Below are 19,294 nucleotides of genomic sequence, written 5' to 3'. Positions count from 1 at the left end.
TCCAACCTGCAAGATGTTAGTTCATCAGAGGAGAAGAGGAAGAAAAGAAGAAGAAAAGAAGAAGACTGACGGAGGAGAGATGTCTGACGTAACTTGAGGTTTTGCTTTTGGATCTTCACGTCCTGTAAAGTAACATGAAGCTTCGAGCTGCGTCTCGATTCAGGAGCAGCGTCCTTCAGAGGCTGCAGGGTCAAAATCACCGGCTTCATCCTTGAACATTAGAACTGAGTAATAACACAAACTGTGAATCTCGTCACTCCGATCAGCAGATCCATTGTTCTCAGGTCGTCGTGACGATGATCTGATCCGACACCACGAGGTGTTTAATTTTGATTTTACTGCGTGTTTGATTTTGTCCTGATGTGAATTCACTCTCCGTTTGTTTCTGTGTCTCTTCTGGTCGAGCTTCATGTTTCTGAAGTTTTTCGATTGAGAATGTTGAGTGTCTGTTTCCCTTCGTCGCCTCTGGATCCAGAAAACATCACAGTGGGAACCGACCAGTTCACCTCTGTATTTAAACCAGGAGCTGACATCAGGTTTTTCTCTGTTACTCAAGTAATGAGCCAGAAGTGGAAACACCTGTGTCGTCAATGACGAGGCCGATGGAGGAGAAACGAGCCGTGAGGCGATCAACTGGATTTATGGATGTATATATATATATATATATGTTGTGTGTGTATCTGTGTGTGTCTGTGTGTGTGTGTGTGTGTGTGTGTGTGTGTGTGTGTGTGTGTGTCTGAGCTGTTACATCATCCTGGGAAATCTCTGGTTTTCAAGATTCCCGCAGGCTGTTTTTTTCATCCGCCGAATGTTCACGCCAGCAATTACACTGAGCCGGAGGGTGGTGCGGGGTCTCCCAGGAGATATATGAGTGAGAGGGTGGGGGGGGGGGTGAAACGTCTGTGTGTACAGAGCTGTTTCCAGCAACTACACAGAGCCGCTGGCCTGAAAGACATTGGTCTCAGGAGATTCTCTGGTTCACAGCTCATCCACACCGGCGTCGGCCCTTATCACCAAGAGCTCTGGAATCTCCTCTTCGTCTCCAACGTGTACGACTCCTCTTCTTCATCCTGAGATATTTGCGTTCTTCACGTGTTACAAACCTCATCGACACGTCCACTCGCTCAATGCAAACTTTTCAGATGTTTCACTAGAGGCTGCAGGAGAAGTTCCGGAAAATGTCCAGAGACACTGACGCAAAAACATTTCACTTCAGCTTCTGTTGAATTATTTCTTCTTTTAATTCTGCCAACAAGCTCCAGTTCACATGGTGAATGAGGAACTCACTTCCATTTTTTTGGAATATAAAACCAAAGGGAGGAGCAGGGAGGAGCAGGGAGGAGCAGGGAGGAGCAGGGAGGAGGACTGGTGAGTCACAATCTAACGGCTGGTCCTCACCCCTCTCCCTCGCTGAGGAGGCCTCCTGGAAAAGGGGAAGCGAAAAGGGCTGACAGACAAAAGCAGGCTTCTCCACGTCTTCCTGTTTGTGTCGTTGTGGGACGAATAAAGTCAAAACACAAAACACACAAACACACACAAGCACACACACAAGCACACACACAAACACACACACACACACACACACGTCATGTGTCTGACCATGTGCCACCTGTTGTAAAGGATTCACTCTCCTGATCTTGTTTTTGAATTCTGATGATTCCTAAATTACAGAGCGAGGAGGGCGAAGGTCAAGGAAGAAGTGTGAAGCGTCAACACAACAACACAACAACACAACAACACAACAACACAACACAACACAACAAACAACGTCACCTGATAAAAGCCACTGGACTTCGACAGACTCGGCATCAGGTCAGATATCTGCAGGTCAGAGAGACGACGAGCGAGTCGATGAGCTGAGGCCGAACACCAGCGTCCGACTCAACCCCCCCCCACCGAAGAGAAACTTTAGAGTGGAGCACTGATGATGTCAGAGGTCAGAGGTCGGGGGGAGATAATGAGATAGTGGGACAGCGTCTCAGCTGTATTGAAGATCCCAGCTGATGATCGGAGCACGGTTGGACTGAGCGCAGCACATTTCTCACATACCTGTTCAAGTCAGATCTTTCAAAACATCTGGAGGCGTCTGAAAGAAACTGCAGCAGATGTTTCATATCCAGAGAAATGTAGATAGTTTCAAACCTGCGGTGGAATTACAAACTTCAGTCCTCAGCGTGTTCGACTCAGTTCCAGTGACGCGGTCTTCATTTATATCATTCACCATTTTCACTCTGATTTGTTTTTATTTTTATTTCTTCTCATTTCATTTTTCTATGTTTATATATTATATATCTGGAATAATGTTGTATTTTATCGCACCAGATTTTAAAACGTAGTTTTGTGCAGAAGCAGATATTTTGTGGTTTTCATCTCCTCACGGATCCCAGACCGACCCTGGTTTCCACGGTAACCAGCGTGTGTCGTCTGGGTTTTTATTAAGGAAGCTTTTGTTTGACGCTCGGGAACAGAATCGTGTTTACGTGCATTTCTGAGTTTACATTCCTGTTTGAATTTGATTTATGCAAACATGTAACTGGCCAAACATGTTCATCCCTCTGTTTGTGTTTGTCCGACTCCCACACACACACACACACACACACACACACACACACACAGAGTACATATTGTCACAGACTCTGATTCTATTATTTTAAGTTAAGTGATTGTGAGGAAGACGAGCGTCGTCTGTACAACTGTTTTTGCTTTAATCACGTTTCATCATCAGTTTCATCGTTTAACATTATTACAGAGTAAATTCTGCTGCAGGTCTTGAACACGGTGCTGAGCTGAAACTCTCTCTCAGCTTTTTAGGACGAGATCTTCATCACAGGATGACCAATGATTTTTCAGACCATGTCTTCCTCGCGACTTTCAGCGTAGTCGCTTGTCATGCGGCGTACAGGGGGGAGAGAGGGGCGACCACATGCTCCTGACGGACAGTTGGATGGATTTCTGACGTATGGTCGTCAAACTCACGAAAATGGTGAAACCCAACAATGAGAAATGTAGTTTATTTGGTTTACAACATTCAAACATAACGTAGAGAGCGAGCGGTCAGGTCGGGTCAGACAACGGTTCTTCACTTTAGCTTCATGCGTCTCAGGGTTTTATTCAGACGCAGGGTCGTCACGTACGGAGCGATGCTGGCGTCCGAAATCCGTCACCACTTCCTGTCTGATCTCAGACTCCTCATCATCAGTGTCCTGCAGCTGTGGCGGAGAACGGCCTGATGGGAAAGCAAGCGCATCAAACTGGCGGTTTCTGGTCAGAGGGAGAAACCACAGGATCCCTCAGATTGTTCATCAGCGGAGGAGTTTGGATTTTATTTCCAGATTCCCTGCCGCTGTGTTTCCACTGACACTGAACCAATCAGCTGTAATAAGGAGGCTCGAGTCCGTCAGCTGTGAGCGGAGGGGCAGTGCGGCCATATTTGTGGTTTGTGGAGACGTGATGAGGAATGATGAGAATTAACAGAAGAGCGGAGACAAGAGAGCTGCGTGTCATCTAGTGTCCGACCGCTGCCGATCATGTCTCAGCGTCTCCGTCCTCCTCTGTCTCTGCTCTTTGTTCCCGGCTGGATCGTTTTAATTCAGACTCATAACTCACGTTTTATCATCGTTAAACTGAAGTTTATTGTTTCAGATGCTTCAGCGACTCCGTGTGAAGCAATAAATGAAAACCACAAACAATGAGAGTGACACGAATTCAATTTAGAGTTGAAGGATTTAACGAGTGTTTCTAAGTCACAGTGGTTTATTAAACACAACATGGAGACACGTCAGAGGAGCGACCTGAAACTCCAGCAACGAGGAGCGTGAGGCGTGTGTGAGTGTGACGTCGATGTTGAGACGTCGTGTCGTCAGTGACCGTCAGGACACGGAGACGCTTCATGGAAGACGAGCTGTCAAAGAACGTCCAGAACAACAGGCCGTAAATAAAGAAGGACAACGTGACAGCTCCTAAAAACGAAGCCAAATCACCTTGATCGCCCCCTGGTGGCTGGCAGAAGTTCAGGTCACTTGCCCCGCCTCCTCCATGTTAGTAGTTGTTGGATAAATTAATTTCTGGAGAGTTTGTTGTTTGTGTCACTGTTGTGTGTTTTGTGAAAGGACTTTAACTCAGATCAACAAGAATCAAACTCTTTACGTGCGTGTCACTTCCTGTCACACTAACCCCTCCGCCCAGTCATGAGGCTGTGTGTGTCTGTGTGTGTGTATGTGTGTGTCTGTGTGTGTGTATGTATGTGTGTGTGTATGTGTGGGTGGGTGTGCGTGCAGTTGTAAAGGTCAGACAGTTCGTCAGACTCTTTCTTTGACTTCTTCTCTCACACCACTGAACAACTATGTGTGATTAAAGGTAAAAGTACGGTGGCTCAGAGAAATCAAAACACTCACAGACGAGAACCAGCAAATCCATCAATCAATCAATTCAACATTTCAAAAAGAACTTTCAACACTTGTGTTCATCAGTGTTTTCACTATTTATTCGTGTTTTCTTTAGTTGTTGGGTGAATATATTGTGTAGTCTTAATTTCTATGTTTGTGTTTTCTGCTGTTTTTATAAATTTCGTTCATGTTTGTTCGTGTTTTTCATATTTATTTGCATATTCTGTATTTTTTTGTTTTCTGTAATTGTTTGGTTCATGTTTTTCAATTTCCATGTTTAAACATTTATTCATGTGTTAGTTTGTATTCATGTTTCTGGTACTGGCTGCTGTTTCCAGTATTTGTTTTCTGTGTTTATTTCTTATTTGTTCATGAATTCAGAATGTTTTCATGTTTCCAGTGATTATCTGTGGTTTTGGTTTTTAGTCGTGACTTCAGTTTGTTGCATGTATCTAGTATTTACTGATTTACTACGACTGACGAGGACAGAAACTCCTGTCACACCTCACACTAGAAACCTTAACTTCATTTCCTGTTTTATTTTGTTGGGTCTTCCCTTTGTGCAATTCTCCTCATTCTACTTCCTGTTAATGTTCAGTTTCCCGCCATTTTTTTCTGTTCATCTGTTTCCAATCATCCAATCAGACGTCCTCGTATTTATACCACCTGTGTTTCGCTTCCTGTTTCCGACGTTGTCTTAGTTTTAAGCTTGTGTTTGACCTCTGCCTGGTTTTTTCTTTGAGTTTTGATGATTAGTGAGTTTTACTTTGTTGTGTGTTTTTCTGTGATCCTGTGTTTTGGTCATTACCACGTGTTAACCTGCAAACAAAGTTATTTATGTTTGACATTTATATATTTCCTGTGTTTATTTGTGGTTTTGGTTTTTTGTCGTGTCTTCAGTTTAGTTGCGTTTGCATTTGGATGTTTTTAGAATTTATTCATGTTTTCTGCATTCGGTTGCATTTTTTTTGCCAGTTTCATTCATTGTCTTTTGATATTTTGTCTTTGTTGGTATTTGGTTGTCTTCTCACTGTCCTGGTGTCAGTTCTGCGGAGCAGGTTCCAGCCTGACGGGCTGATTATCAACCCAGAGAAGAGAAAATAAAAGATGCTTCCTGACCTCTGACCAGGTCCGGTTCCCTGCTGAGGTCGAGGGTCGGCTGTTTAAATAGTTGAACCCTTTGGACAGAGATTAGTTTTAAACTTCAGTCAACTGATCTGCACAAGTTCACAAGAAGTGTGACCTCATCTCAGTCTGAATTCTCCTGACGTGACGCTGCAGCTGTTTGTCAGTGGACAGATATTTACAGATGTTTGCAGATGTTTCTCAGTGTGAAGCTGCAGCTTCACCTTTTTCTTTCTTCAACATTATAAAATGTTCCTTACCATCGTTCTGACTTGTCTTCTTCTCTCGTCTGTGTCATTTCTCTATTTGTTCCAAATGAAACCGTCAAACGCCGGTTGTGTTCAGATCCTCTTCACTGGTGCACGATGATGGATGATTGGATTTGATGCTTGGATTCCCTCTGGTGTAACAGGATAGAAACACCTTCATCAGCTTCAGTGATCTGTGACTGATCCAGGCTGTAACTTCATGCCTTCATCACCTCAGTGTGTTTGATCCAATCCTCCCACGTCTTCAATGGAAATCTGCCGCTCCTGAATCCACTCATAGAAACATTGATGTGTTCACTCACACGTACTGTTGATTCTTAGATTAAGAGTTTTAACCCGTCCCAGTTCACCCCTCACCACTTCCACTTGTCCCCGCCTCTTGGTTTTGTTTGTTGCCGTGAAGGGGGAGTGTCCCAACAGTCGTCAGGAAACTGATCCCCAGACAGTTTGTTGTTGATGGAAATGTCCCTGTGACGTTGACGACTCTGGGATGACCCAGACCCACAGGATGACTAAGGTGCATTCACACCAAACGAGCCAATCTCACCAGCAGGGCGGCGCTAATGACTCGACCCGATAGCTCTTATCTTAAATCTTAACTCGAGTGAAAGCCAATCAGCTCTGAGAATAAAACTCATCTTCTCAAATCAAACTTTTACAGGCACTGACATATATCACGATACCCTCGTGTTTTAAGCATCAACATCATCATCATCACAGCTAAATACCATCTCGAGGGCAGTGTTGCAATTTCTTCTTCGTGTCTCGCTCAAACTTTTCTGCCCCCCCCCATGATTTGCCACGTTTCCGTCCGTTTTCAGAACAAATAGGAAACGACTGAAGGCCGACTTCAGACAGACGGTCCGTTTCCGTACATGTATCTCACGTAAATCATAAATGAAACACGTCGTCCGTGTTTATTTACAATTTATGGTACAAGCTGGAGACTCATGTGTCGCCACTGCCTCATGAATAAAGTTGGTTTAAATAAACCAGGTGCAGCTGCGGGTGTTTCCATCGAGAAAAAGTGCAGACGAGAGGATTTTCTTTGACCTTTGACCTCAGCTCTTTCTCACAGTCCGACTCGTTGACACTCTGAGCGGCGTCATTTTCACCGGATCTGAACAGAACCAACGCTCCAGTTGCTCCATCTCTTCCTCCAGCAGCGTCACAGCAGCAGCAGCTTCGTGTCGGTTCTGTCGCCACACGCTCACATTTTATTGGATCTTCTCAGTTACATGGTTGAAATATGACGTCGTCTCATGTATCCTCGTTCACCGAGCTGGATTCTTGGATCAGCGAGTGATTTACAGCTGCTGGGAGATGGATGTGCTCCGGTCTGAGCTCCGAGTCGGAGCAGAAATACAGAAAAATTTATCAGGAGGAGGCGGAGAGTCGGTTTTATTGGTTTAAAAAAAACAAAACATCTGCAACTTTACGTGAGAAAACAAACCTGGACGCAGCGATCGTCTGCTTCTCATTGGAACTCGGCTCAGGGTCATTTCAGGCTTCTGTCCAGTCTCATTCGGTTTAAACTGACGATTTTCAGATTCGAACAATAGTTTGACAAACATCATTTTAAAGTTTAAATTCCTTGTTTCCTTCCTCCCTCTTTGTCCTCGTCCACCTGCTCTTTTCTTCTCTTTATCACTTCATCTCACTGGTTTTCCGTCCTTCGACACCTTTAGTTTAATCCGTTCTCTGCGACGTGAAAAACAAAAGCATTGTGTGGAATGTGCCTGTGTCTTCTGTTTCCTGTGTGCAGGAAGTTTTTTACCTTTCACACAGTGAGTCTTTGAAATCTAAAGAACAAACACTGATAATAAATCATCATAGATTCACACACACGATGGGAACAGATGTTTCTGAGGATGAGGATGAGATATTCAGCTGAAGGACAGGGAAGATGTTTCATGTTCGCTCCCCTCAGTTTGGACCTCGACCTGTAGGCGACTAAACGATTCGACGCCAGGAACAGATGCATCATTGTGTCGCGTCCCGTCAGACGACCTGCAGGCTGGCTGACAGAGGAGGGGGCGGGGCCATCCCACTTTAATCCTCATGTTAACAAAATTAGTTCTTGAGTTCTCAGTAAATATTTGATTGTTCTTTACTTCAACTGTCTCCTGCACTGACATGTTTGTGTTTAAACTAGTTCAGTCCCTGCGGTGTGCGTTTATAATGTTGTGTTCTCTCGTCCTGTGTCGTTACTTCAGAATTATTATAAGTCTGCAACAATACTTCTTATTGTTTGTCTGAGGACGTAGAAGAAGACTGAACTGGGTCGGAGACTGAGGACACACTGACTGATACAGGGCGCTGTCGCAATTTTAATTAACATTGAACACTAAAAGTGACACTGCACTTCATGGAAGAAGAAGAACACACAAGCAAAGTGTGAAGCTCATCAGTTGAACAGTTTTGCGAAATATGTTCATACAGACGGACGGTGTGTAAATATTAGATTAATGAATGAAGCAGGACACACAAAGATCAGGACTCTCCAGGACCAGATCGTTAGTTTTGGCTTCATCCACGATGAGACGTTTTTGGAGGATGCACCTCCACTGACGTCCCGTCCTGCAGAAAGAGAAAACTGAAGGAAAGAAGCTACCAGGTCACACACAGGACACAATCTTCCCCCCGTCCTGCGCTCTGATTGGCTTCAGTTTCTTCTTGACATTTCGCTGCTAGAAATCTAGTCGGGGGGGGAAGGGGGGGGGGGGGGTAATCTTGAGGAGGAATCTAATGACTTTGTCGTCAATTCTTTCATGTGCAGCAACACAACTCACTCTACAGGTCTCGCTGAGACATGTAGAACTGTGACGCCTACAGAAGTCACACAGGAAGAAACAAACACACACTCTTTCCTTGGAAATCAACTGAATTAATGAGCAAACTGCCAGTAACACACACACACACACACACACACACACACACACACACACACTTATTCAATAAGAGCAAATACTCAAACGTACACACAAACAAAATCTCACTCTGTTGCCTATTTCTCATTATGTTGTGGTGTGTGTGTGTGTGTGTGTGTGTGTGTGTGTGTGTGTGTGTGTGTGTGCATAATTGAAAGCAGACGCTCTCGTTGGCTGAGACAAACTGTTTACAGCTGCACATGCAGGGATTTGTGTGTGTGTGTGTGTGTGTGTGTGTGTGTGTGTGTGTGTGTGTGTGTGTGGCTCATGAGCACGTCGGCAGCAGAGACAAACATCTGGAAACATCTGGTGTGATTCTGGTTCAGCTGAGGTTGAATCTCCTTCAACTTGATCTGAATCGTTTAATGAAAGAAGCCGTATAAACTGCAAACGAACGAGTGGTGACTCAGCGCGTGAAGATAAAGTGACGAGTCGTAAAGCGGCATCGACCCACCGGGACGCCCCCTGCTGGTTTGTGAGCTGCAGCTCTGAAGCCTCAGTTTGACATGTTGTCCGGCGCCATCTTCTATTTTCAGAACCAGAAGTAACCATATTTGGAGGAGCAGGGGGTGGAGCCTGACTGAGAGCTCAAGCACATTTAGTGCCCACCTACACCCGCGACCTGCACCCATTGGATGGTACTAGCTGTCAATCACACTGCCGTATCCACGCCCCAATGCACAATGTGCTTTATGGTCTATTCGACTCTAAATGGAGCTGTGGAGTCGCCCTCTGCTGGTCATTACACAGAATACATTAGCTTCAGTCGACAGTCAATGGTCGTAACTGAACCCTTTGACCTCTGACCTCCGCTCAACAGCATGAGAACATCTCGTATCTCAGCCACGCAACTGAGCTTGAACCTGAACTCTCCTCAGAAGTTTCCGTTCTTCCACACGAAAAGGCAAACTTGAAAAACTTAATAAGGAGTAACCATGGTAACAGTGATGAGTTTGACGAGATGAGTGTGTGTGTGTGTGTGTGTGACAGATATATGACATCATCACGTCATGACTTCATGTTGTTTGATTCTCAACATGAATTTTCTTTATTTCAACTCTTTCTTTATATGAGTTAATGTTTCATCAGGTAAAAGATCAGATACACACACTTCTTGTTTTTCATTTTCTTCTTCTACTTCTTCTTCTTCTTCCTCTCTCTCTGTCACGCAGCCAGTTAAAACAACTTCCCTCACATTATTTAGTTTTGTTTTTTTGCACCAAACAACAACCCGACCGTGGGCTCTGCTCCAGCCGTGAGCTTTTCTTGGCTCCGACGCTCAGACTGTGAAGTTCACGTTAACACACATGTCCCACGTGAACGAGAACTTTACACACATATCTTGAAAACTAATCCTTTAAGGCTGCGTTTTCCCAGAAGCCTGCTGAAAATAATTTCTCCTCTGCTGCTCGGGAGGTGAACGGTGCCCAAAAATGCTTCAGGGAAACCTGGGAAAGTTGCTTTTCTGGATTTCAGCCGCTGTCATCATCTGAGCCGAGAGCGCGGCGCTGCTCGGCAGAGGCGAGAGGAGGCGAGAGGAGGAGAGAGGAGGAGAGAGGAGGAGAGAGGCTGAAAGAAGGAGAGGTTTTCTTTATTTTCACCCTGAAGTCACATCACTCACCTGCAGCTTTCTCCCACATTGTAACTTGTTCAGGTTGTAAAAGTCAGAAACTTGACTTTGGGCCAACAACACAACTATAAAACTCACATCAACACAATGTGTGTGTTCACAGCGGCTGTCAACAGCTCACTGAGGATGCAGCGCTAATAAACACACACACGTGTTGAAGTGCCCCTGAGCAAGACTGTAGCACGAGCGAAGTCAGCCCAGAGTTTAACATGCAACACAGAAACAGATATGAACTTCAGACATGAACTGAAGTCCTGACATGTTCCTGGCATGTTCCTGAAATGTTTCTGACATGTTCCTGATATGTTCCTGAAATGTTTCTGAAATGTCCCTGATATGTTCCTGAAATGTTTCTGACATGTTCCTGAAATGTTCCTGATATGTTCCTGACATGTTCCTGAAATGTTTCTGACATGTTCCTGAAATGTTTCTGACATGTTCCTGACATGTTCCTGAAATGTTCCTGATATGTTCCTGAAATGTTTCTGACATGTTCCTGAAATGTTCCTGAAATGTTTCTGACATGTTCCTGACATGTTCCTGAAATGTTCCTGACATGTTCCTGACATGTTCCTGAAATGTTCCTGATATGTTCCTGAAATGTTTCTGACATGTTCCTGATATGTTCCTGACATGTTCCTGATATGTTCCTGAAATGTTCCTGAAATGTTTCTGAAATGTTCCTGATATGTTCCTGAAATGTTTCTGACATGTTCCTGATATGTTCCTGACATGTTCCTGATATGTTCCTGAAATGTTCCTGACATGTTCCTGAAATGTTTCTGACATGTTCCTGATATGTTCCGGAAATGTTCCTAACATGTTCTGAAGGTTCTGTATGTGAGAAACAAAATGTATGAGTCAGTTGCTCTGGACATTTTCTGGAACTCTCCGTGCAGCCCCTGAGTCTGACCCGGACAGCAGGAGAATGTTCTCAGATCTGTTACTCAAGAGAAACTCAACAATGTAAAACGACTCAGTTACATGTATGTTCCCGATCTTTAGAGTAAAGAGTAACTGAAGTAAAAACCTACTCGTGTCATGTCTGACTCACCTGAACTCACCTGAGTCCTGAGATCCAGAATCCAGTCCGCTGCTCTCCAGCTTTAAGTTTTAATACAAGTCAGAAACGCCTCTTGGACTCATTCATCCCTTCTGATGTGTCCCGATGTGGACTCTGCTTAATGGTGTCTTCTTCTGTTCTGTTTGTTTCTCACTGAGGTGTGATCGGCTGGGAGAAGACAAGGTTTCAGTTTATTCACAACATGAAGAAAAATATTTCTCGTCCTGTTTCCAGCAGGATCCTGTGGTTTGTGGTAACAATGAAATGAAAACGCCCCATTAACAGATTTTCTACGTGTTTGTGTGTGTGTGTGTGTGTGTGTGTGTGTGTGTGTGCAGCCAAACTCCAGCAGAGTGAGGAGGAGGAGGAGGATTTATTGCAGAGCTAAACTCTTATCTTCCTACAGAGGGAGGACACAAAGTCCACATTATATAAATGTCCCAGAGGAGTGTGTGTGTGTGTGTGTGTGTGTGTGTGTGTGTGTGTGTGTGTGTGAGACAGACTGAATCTGTGAATGTTTCCCTGATGAGCTGCAGAACAGAATAAAATATTGATCAGAGCAGTTTAAATCTCATACATACACATATCTGTGTATACACACACAGATATGTGTATGTTTATGTACATCATGTTCTGTATCTTTATTCTGCGAACACAGGCCGAGCCGACCAATGGGAGCGCTCCTCCGTCAGACGTGATGTTGCACCTTCTTGGAAACGATGAAGAACATGTTTTCATTTCAAATCTATAAATAAAATAAAAACCACTGAGTCACACTTGTTGCAGAGTTGCATCACATTTTCCCTCGAACTCAGTTTGGTTTGTTTGGAGTCTCCACGAGAATCTTAAATAAAGTTCTGATGGTTTGAAGTTTGGAAGAAACATCAGTTCTTCACCTGGGGGGGGCGGGCTTGAAGCGTGTGCGTGCGCATGTGCATGGATGTGTGTGTGTGTGTGTGTGTGTGTGTGTGTGTGTGTGTGTGTGTGTGTGTATGTGCAGGCCATGATGATGAATCGAGTCTGAGCATCAGTCATCATCTGACCACGAGATTCTGGTGTTTCCTCTCCTGTGACTCTCTGTCATGGCTCTGCTGACTCCATCACTCCCAGATACACACACACACACACACACACACACACGTACACACACACACACACACACACACACACACTGCTGACATCCAGCCGCCTGGGCGACAGGAACCACCTGCATGATGTCACCTCACTGTCATCGCAATGGAAACCCTGAACCATTGTGTTGTATGAAAAGATTAATATACAGATATTATTCATCTTTCAGTCTCATGAACCGATCACCTTAGAGTCTCTCACACACACACACACACACACACACACACACACACACACACACACACACACACACCGTGGAGTGTGTAGGAGGAGTTGTTCATGTCGATGCTGTATATAAGGAGACAATAGTGGTGAGAGGCCTGTGATTATATAGAAAGTTGTTCGTATACGTCGCCTGCCTGAGATCAGCTGAACAGAAGCAAACGATGGTGAAATGAAGTTATTCTTCTCTCGGCTGTAAACTGAGCCCAGAGCAGCTCTGAGGTCTGAACTCACCACACTGACAAACACTGTGGTCCACACTCAGCACATTTCTGCTGCTACACACACACACACACACACACACACACACACACACACACACACATATATCATCCTATACAACTTCACGACATTCACACTTTAACGTCTCAGCAGAAACACACTGGACACATGAAATATACACACTCGTACAAATTACGACAAAAAACCCATATTGAAGCTGATGTGTGTCGAACAGACACAAGCAAGAAAAATACACACACTCAAAACACATCGTAGAAATTTCAGCCCAGAAAAAGAATAAATCATTAAACCAACTTGAAAATAAAATAAAAACCCACATTAAAATAGAATAGAATTCAAATAATGTTAAAATAAATATAACAACCTCTAAGATTAATACAATCTCATGACCTGACGTGTATGAATGAGACTGAAGCACATGTATGATGTGTTTTATATAAACATGTTTATAAACTCAGAGAAATCCACTTGAATTAAACTCAAAATTTAAAAATTGTTCAAGAACAAGTTACTTTAATTACTGTTCATTCATTTTATCACTGACTGTATATAAAGACAATCACTGACTGTATATAAAGATGATCACTGACTGTATATAAAGATAATCACTGACTGTATATAAAGACCATCACTGACTGTATATAAAGACGATCACTGACTGTATATAAAGATGATCACTGACTGTATATAAAGATGATCACTGACTGTATATAAAGACCATCACTGACTGTATATAAAGATGATCACTGACTGTATATAAAGACCATCACTGACTGTATATAAAGACCATCACTGACTGTATATAAAGATAATCACTGACTGTATATAAAGATGATCACTGACTGTATATAAAGACGATCACTGACTGTATATAAAGACCATCACTGACTGTATATAAAGATGATCACTGACTGTATATAAAGATAATCACTGACTGTATATAAAGACGATCACTGACTGTATATAAAGACGATCACTGACTGTATATAAAGATGATCACTGACTGTATATAAAGACGATCACTGACTGTATATAAAGACGATCACTGACTGTATATAAAGACGATCACTGACTGTATATAAAGATGATCACTGACTGTATATAAAGACGATCACTGACTGTATATAAAGACGATCACTGACTGTATATAAAGACGATCACTGACTGTATATAAAGATGATCACTGACTGTATATAAAGACACTGACTGTATATAAAGATAATCACTGACTGTATATAAAGATGATCACTGACTGTATATAAAGATGATCACTGACTGTATATAAAGACACTGACTGTATATAAAGATAATCACTGACTGTATATAAAGATGATCACTGACTGTATATAAAGATGATCACTGACTGTATATAAAGACGATCACTGACTGTATATAAAGACGATCACTGACTGTATATAAAGATAATCACTGACTGTATATAAAGACCATCACTGACTGTATATAAAGACACTGACTGTATATAAAGATAATCACTGACTGTATATAAAGACAATCACTGACTGTATATAAAGACGATCACTGACTGTATATAAAGATGATCACTGACTGTATATAAAGATGATCACTGACTGTATATAAAGACACTGACTGTATATAAAGATAATCACTGACTGTATATAAAGATGATCACTGACTGTATATAAAGACGATCACTGACTGTATATAAAGATAATCACTGACTGTATATAAAGACCATCACTGACTGTATATAAAGACACTGACTGTATATAAAGACGATCACTGACTGTATATAAAGACGATCACTGAATGTAAATAACGTTGGACAACATGTTCCCATTTTCTCTCGTTATACAAACATGCAGCTAGAGCTGAATTTGAACCACCAGGGGGCGATCAAGATGATTTGACTTGTCGGGAGCCGTTATGTCGTTTATCGTTGTTCACGATCTAAAGTTGTCGCCAAACAAATCGGAGATCAGTCGGAGAGCTGATTGAAGCTCCGCCCCCTCAGCAGAACCATGTGACGCCTGGTCGTTTCTGCTCACAGGTTCATTATCGCTCTCATTGCTCTCACCCCCCCCCCCCTCATCCCTCAGGCAACACCCCCCTCTCTCTCTCACCTACGCAGGGTGTCTCTCGCCCGGTCTTGCGGGTTTGGCAGGACGGGATGTTATTGTGCTCTGTGGCTTTGGAGGAATGAGGCGAATGAACCTCCAGCGCGCCGAGTCATCAATCAACACCATCTGTCACCTAAATCATGGGACGAGTCATCATGGGGGGTGCACGGGTGTGTGTGCGTGTGTGTGTCTGTGTGTCTGTGTGTGTGTATATTTGTGTTTCTGTGTGTGTTTGTGTGTCTGTGTGTGTGTGTTTGTGTGTCTGTGTGTGTGTGTTTGTATTTGTGTATTTGTGTCTCTGTATGTGTGTCTGTGTGTGTTTGTGTGTCTGTGTGTCTGTGTGTGTTTGTGTGTCTGTGTGTGTGTGTCTGTGTGTGTTTGTGTGTCTGTGTGTCTGTATGTGTGTGTGTCTGTGTGTGTGTTTGTGTGTCTGTCTGTGTGTGTACGAGTTTTGGTTTAAAGTGTTTTTAACGTCCGAGTTCGTTTGAAGCTTCGTTTTTTCATTTTTGATTTAAAAACCTGAAACATTAAAAACTGTGCGGAGCCGTTTGGACTTTGGAGCCTTTGGAGTTTTAATTCCCGTTGTCGACTTCACAACATGGCAGCCGCTCGTGGTCGGGCATCAGCCGGCCTTGAATGGCCTCGGATGGCGTTGAATTGGTTTCACCGGTTGGCTGGCACTGGGTACTGAGCAGCCTCGTAAGAGCATTAGGATCTTTGGCCATTGTTTGATGCATTAATGACGTAACGCCTCAGTGCTTTGTGTTTGTGAAGAATAAAACCTGTAAAGAATCTAAATGATCCACCTGGCTGCCGTCCTCACATCGCAGCTGTTAGGTAACGTTCCTCCTCGGTGACGTCGCAGTCGGAGGTGCCGAGCGGCCGCTGCTGAAAACGCTCAGTCGTGGATGAAGGTTGTATTTAACGAACGCTGTTCAAAATTCCCGCAACTTCCTGTTTGGTGTGTTGTTGGCAAATGGCCTCAACCTCGTCCCGTAAACGTGTCTCTGCTTTGCAGAACTACCTGACCACAGGACATCAATAACGAACAACTGTCTTCATCTCCGGCACGTTTCAACATCTGCAGCACTGAAGCAACAAGTGACGGTTTCAACACGTCCAGCAGCTGCAGGTGAAACTGGCTCCGTCAGTTCAGGGTCAGACACAGACCTCTGACCTCTGACCTCTGACCTCTGACCTTTACTGTGGTTTGTGGATGGAGCTGATGAAGAGACCAAAGCAGCTGAAAAACCAAACGGTGACAGAAACTTTTTTAGACTTTTGGACCAATCACATTAAATTTCCTCCATTCAAACAGAAACACTATCACTCAGAGAGGGTGACCCCTGCTGGCAGAGGTGGGTCGTGGTTCCTGCCAATAACGCTTGAGAAGATAAAAAAAAAAAAATGTGTTGGTTCATTTGTATGAATCTACAGACTCACACAGCGAATACGTTTTCCAAGGTTAAAGTTAAAACTTGCTCACACATAAAACCACAGTAATGTGTGTTGACTGTAGCACTGAGCCCCCCCCCCACCCCCCCAGGGCAGACAGGCTGAATCTGGTCCTGACGGAGGAGCGAGGAGGAGCGAGGAGGAGCGAGGAGGAGCAGCTCGCCAACGCTGCACAGACGACACACCAAGTGAGACTCCGGCCTGTTTGGTAAATACAGAATGTGTGTGTGTGTGGGGGGGGGGGGGGGGGGGGTACCGAGAGCTGAGCGCTCACATGGTGTCACCACGTCCACCGGACCCGATGGTGGCGCTGGATGAAACGTCAGAAGATCCGCAGATGTTGAGATGTTGTTGATCACATGGAAAACATCTGGTTCTTCACCTGCAGGTAGAAATAATGCTGTGGTTCAACAACAAAACACATTTCAGATTAAATCATGTGGAGAAAATAATCACAACACGTTTTCATGTCAACACTGACTGTGTGTGTGTGTGTGTGTGTGTGTGTGTGTGTGTTGACACTGATCAGATAATAATGTTGTTATGAGCCACAGCTGCTGCAGATATATTTTCATATTCCTGCAGCGACGCGTCTGAACCAGCTGGAAATGAACTTCATGTTTATGTGTCAACATCACAGGTCCAGTGACTTAAACACTTTTAACATGTGGTGAGTTTTTCATCACAACATAACAAGTAAGACGATTCGATGACACGGGGAGGAGGAGGAGCTACAGAGCTTCGGTGAATGATTCAATGAAAGTAAACAACAATAAATAATAAACCTCATTAGTGACTCTTCATGGCGTCGCTGTGGATGGTTTGATTTATTGTTAACTTCAGGTTCATTGAACAAAATGGACTTTTAGTTTTACACAGGGTCATTAAAAGTTATAAACAGCAGCTATTAAGTTAATTTTAGAAATGTGAAAGATTTTTAAACAAAACAACTCCTAACAGTGAGTTTATTAATGAGCACAAAGGGATTTAAACTCAAGCCTCAAAACATCTTTACCCATTTTACAAATGTAACCCCCCGCCCCCCCGCAGGAGGTGTGCATGTGCTCTGTCGTCATTAATCCCAGCGAGCGTGGGCATGGAATTAGAAACTCTGTAAATCCTCTGCTGCTGACTGCCAGTCTGTGACCAACACACACACACACACACACACACACACACACACACACACACACACACACACACACACACACACACACACTCTTTAGAGCCTTTAAATAGTAAAACCTCTGAAACAATAGAGGAGGAGGTGTGAGAGCCACTGGAGGATTTTCAGTTTTTCAGTTTACGTTCTCGTTGCCGCTGAATCGCCGCCTCTCGGCTGCCCCGAGTGTTTTGGTTCCTCTGTCATCGTCTGTATCTGCTGCTCTGCGGTTCACCACTGTCCGTCTGCACCACCAGAGTTTTCCTCCGGCTGCGACTGTGGTTCAGAAACAATGTGTGAAAACAGACGAGCCGCTGTGTACGAGGCCCGGCCGCTCCTCTGTGAACACTCTGTAATCTGCTGCCTGATGAATCAATAAAACTCTCAGTCAGTCATTATCTTGTCACAACACTGGCTTTTTAAATGGATGCTCGACTAATGCTGCCTTTACCGCACTTTAATTAAGGGCGGGGCCGGCAGCCAATCAGCAGGGGGCTGTGGGAGGGGGAGAGGGCGGGGTTCGCACGTTCTGACCTGCCACTGGACGCGTGGGAGGTGTGATGTCACTGCGCGGCGTGCTGCCTGCACAGGTGTACGGCAGGGGAGGGGCTGGATGTGGGGTGTAACCACGGCAACAGATTAATGTGGAGTCATTATGGGCTCAGTCTGTTAATTGTCTGGTGTCACAGCTCAGACGATGTAATCCAACAACAGTCTACCTGGGGGGGGGGTACGCCCACACACACGTACTCTGAGCTGAGGGGGGGGGGGGGGGGGGGGGGGGGGGGGGGGGCTTCATCATCAGGTTTAAAGTCCTGATTCGTGACTGTGAGATGTTTCCACTCGTCTGATGTGAGCTGCTGAAGGTTCAGGCTCCGTGTGTTGTTAAAATAGACTTTGTGTTGTTTTATAATCTGATGAAATGAAGACGATCCGTCAGCTGATGCTGCAGAAGTTATTATAGTTGTTGTTGTTGTTTTTCCTGAACCAGACGGAGGCTGCACTAACTGAAGCAGTGAACTCACTTATCTCCATCCACGGAAAACAAACATGCGTGCCTCACTTCAGGGCAATGATGTGGCTCGGACAAAATGGATCTGAGTGGCCCACTTGCCCAAAGACCTTTTTAGGCAAACATGCAGTGATCCTGGCAAAGTGAATTCTGGACCTGAAGATGGTGAATAACCAATAGCTGCAGGTCTCTGTGGGATCGTCACGACGAGAGCAGAGCGTCACCAGTTCATGCTCCAGTGAACGGATTTGTTTGACCTGCATGTGTGGACATTCTCTTTTACTGATTTCTCTACTTCCGTCCAGAATTTTGTTTCAGGTTTGGATGTGTGTGGTTTACTTCTACTGTGACTACGAGAAACATCTTTTACTTAAAAGAAAAATAAAAACTTGTGAGCAGCGGCTCTGTTCCTCTTTCCAGAGTTACATTACTGTGGTAACTGAGTTCCTGCTTTTTAAATGAACCTGTGGCTTCAGTGACATTTACCACATGACAACAACAGACCAGAGTTATTAAAAACACAAGCTGGACGATGCTGACACTAAAACATGAGACAAAACAAGAACCT

General features: G+C 44.1%; 1 long non-coding RNA gene across 1 annotated transcript; it reads right to left on the bottom strand.

Annotated features, from left to right (window-relative positions):
* Positions 1-9,717: 9,717 nt before the first annotated feature.
* On the bottom strand, positions 9,718-12,017 carry LOC138410473 (uncharacterized). Its single transcript, XR_011243200.1, has 2 exons — positions 11,404-12,017; positions 9,718-10,278 (listed from the first exon to the last, which is right to left on the bottom strand). It is a non-coding gene; the product is annotated as an uncharacterized lncRNA (long non-coding RNA).
* Positions 12,018-19,294: the final 7,277 nt, after the last annotated feature.

The sequence above is a fragment of the Paralichthys olivaceus genome, chromosome 1, assembly GCF_024713975.1.
Source record: "Paralichthys olivaceus isolate ysfri-2021 chromosome 1, ASM2471397v2, whole genome shotgun sequence".
Taxonomy (NCBI): Eukaryota; Metazoa; Chordata; class Actinopteri; order Pleuronectiformes; family Paralichthyidae; genus Paralichthys; species Paralichthys olivaceus.
The sequence above is the reverse complement of the archived record's forward strand: the minus strand, read 5'-3'. Positions and strand labels throughout refer to the sequence as shown.